Raw genomic sequence first — 2,762 nt, 5'->3', positions numbered from 1 at the left:
CAAAGCCCAAACTTTCACTGTGAGGTACCCCACCAGCAAAGGAGTGGATGCCGTTCCTCTAGAGGCCTAGTAGGAAAGCCATTGCCTACTGAAATATATGCTGGAGTCTCCCATTTCCTCTTAAATATTTACGTGAACTTTGAACTCTATGCCACAATACGCTTATTATACTACTAACATGTTTTAAATCACCAGTTAAATTTTTCTCAAAAAAAAAAAATCTTCCAGGAAACTAGTGGGATCTAGTTCCCTGACCAGGATTGAACCCAGGCTCCCTGCATTGGGAGCGCAGAGTCTTAATTCACCGCACCACCAGGGAAGTCCCTATAATAATGTTCCAGTCTTCGAAGAGGTATCATGTTGAGCTCATGGCTTGGCCCACCTCTGACCTGCCACCGGGTCCTCTGAAGGAGCACATTGTGATAGATGAGAAGGGTGAGTGTGATACATGACATGCCCTAAATGGACTTTGGTACGTGTGGCAGGTCAAACCGTGTTCCCTAGAAAGACCTGTACCAGTTCTAACCCTCAGTACTGTGACTGTGACCTTCTTTGGAAATAGGGCCTTTGCAGATATAATTGAGGATCTCCAGATGAGTTCATCCTGGATTTAACCCAATAAGAGAGTTTTAAGACACAGAGAAACAGGGGAGAAGGCCTTGCGAGGATGGAGGCAAAGACTGGAATTATGCTGCCACCAGCCAAGGAACTTCAAGAGCCAATAGAAGCTGGAGGAGGCAAGGAAGGATTCTCCCTAAAAGCCTTTGGAGAACACATGGCCCTGCTGACACCGTGACTTCTGACTTCTAGACTCTGAGAATAAACTTCTATCGTTTTAAGTCACCAGGTTTGTGCTAATTTGTTGCAGCAGCCCTAGGAAATACACGTAAGAAATACAAAAATTACAATTCCAAAGATAATACTGCCAATATCTGAACCCTGCTCTGACCGTGTGTCAGAAGTCCATTTTAACCACTGATCTCAGGCAAAGGGGCAAAGCTACAATGAATCTGAAATCCAGTCTCCAAACAGCTCTGCTAACTACCCTCACAGATACTTTGCAAAATAGATCTTTATCTTAAGAACATTATAGGTGTTTTTGACCAAATGCAGGCCATAACCAAAAATATACAAAGTCGGATGAATCCCAAGAAAAAATTCTTGCCTATAAAAATTGGATTTGTATCTCAAAATACTTTGACCTCATAAGTGTCCTTGATGCTCACCTACTGCCTATTACCATCTTGTAAAAGTATCTAGTGGTTTATTTAATTGTGAAGATTGTCAGAAGATGTATTTCAATATTTTTAAAAGTATCTTAAAATAGCATAAAGGCCTAATGCATCTGGCATTGGCAAATATGACTTGGAAAATCAATTCTTTATATTTTTAGACCATACTACCAGACAATTTGGTCATATCCATCCATGTAATTAGAAGAGCTGGAAAATGGGGCACTCTCTAGCAGTATAAATTGAAAACTTTGAAAATGTTCCACAAAATGCTAGAAAAGGAAAAATCATTTTATACATGGCTGATGAGAGAGAATCGATTAGAAAACAAAACCAAAATAAGCGTGTTTAAGATGCTGAGGGAGGGTCAGGGAAGTGCTGTTTAAACTACACTCCCAGGGATGACTAGCAGTTAAGAGATATTGAGGGAGGAGCAGGGCTGCTCTGGGTGAGGAGTGGAAGGAAAAAATATTTCAGACGAAATAAGCAGCACACTGGAGACTCTGAGTCAGATCTCTGTTGTTCTCCTTTTCCATCTCCCTCTGTACCCATGGGCTCTTCTCTGCGTCTTCAAACAAAAACCTAAACTTAAATATTTTTTTAGGTAGAATGTGTTGTGGAGTTATTCTTGAGCAGAAGGACCTTCCCCTTATCCAATTTAGTCTCTCTCTCTCTCCCTGCCTTGGAGTCAGTAACTTAAACATTGCTTCTGAACATGTATTGATTCCTAAGTTACCCTTAGTCACCTTCATTTTATCATAAATGAATTTAGATCCTTTCTTGAAAGAGGGAATGGATATAAAAGGGTATAAGAATGGGGAAAAAATTTTGACATAATCTATCTTATCTCCAGAGTATAGGAAACCTAGATGTCATGTGCCTTTGTGTTCCTATAGGTAAATCTAGATACCCTGGAAGGGGAAGAAGTGGGAACACACCAGTGACTACTCACCACCTGAGATGTGGGAACTCCATGGAGAAAGACCAGAAGACTCACACGCTGCGCCATGCTGAGGTGCTGAAAGCACAAGTGAAACTTTTTTATTTCTATAAATAAACATGTGCGTGCGTATACATAGATGATGTCTTGATCATTCAGCCTTTATTTATTAAACACCCACTGTGTACCATGGGAAGTAGAGCACAGAGGTGCTGGAGCAGGTGGGACTTGAAATACTGACTTTGACACTTGCTAGCTGTGTGACCTGGGGCAAATTATTTAACCTCTTCATGCCTCATTTTCCTCATCTATAAAATGGAGATAATATTAAAAGCTATTTCGCACTTCCTTGATAGCACAGTGGTTAAGAATCCGCCTGCCAATGCAGGGGACACGGGGTCGAGGCCTGGTCCGGGAAGATCCCACATGCTGCGGAGCAGCTAAGCCCATGCACCACAACTACTGAGCCTGTGCTCTAGAGCACGTGAGCCACAACTACTGAGCCTGCGTACCACAACTACTGAAGCCCACGCACCTAGAGCCCCTGCTGTGAAACAAGAGAAGCCACCACAAGGAAAAGCCCACGCACC

General features: G+C 42.3%; 1 long non-coding RNA gene across 1 annotated transcript; it reads left to right on the top strand.

The window, feature by feature from the left end:
* Positions 1–244: 244 nt before the first annotated feature.
* On the top strand, positions 245–2,435 carry LOC132425899 (uncharacterized). The gene is made up of 3 exons (XR_009519527.1): positions 245–435; positions 563–847; positions 2,129–2,435. It is a non-coding gene; the product is annotated as an uncharacterized lncRNA (long non-coding RNA).
* The last annotated feature ends 327 nt before the right edge of the window (positions 2,436–2,762 follow it).

Source organism: Delphinus delphis, chromosome 5 (assembly GCF_949987515.2).
Source record: "Delphinus delphis chromosome 5, mDelDel1.2, whole genome shotgun sequence".
Taxonomy (NCBI): Eukaryota; Metazoa; Chordata; class Mammalia; order Artiodactyla; family Delphinidae; genus Delphinus; species Delphinus delphis.
Note: the sequence above shows the minus strand (reverse complement) of the source record. Positions and strands in the feature narration are given on the sequence as shown.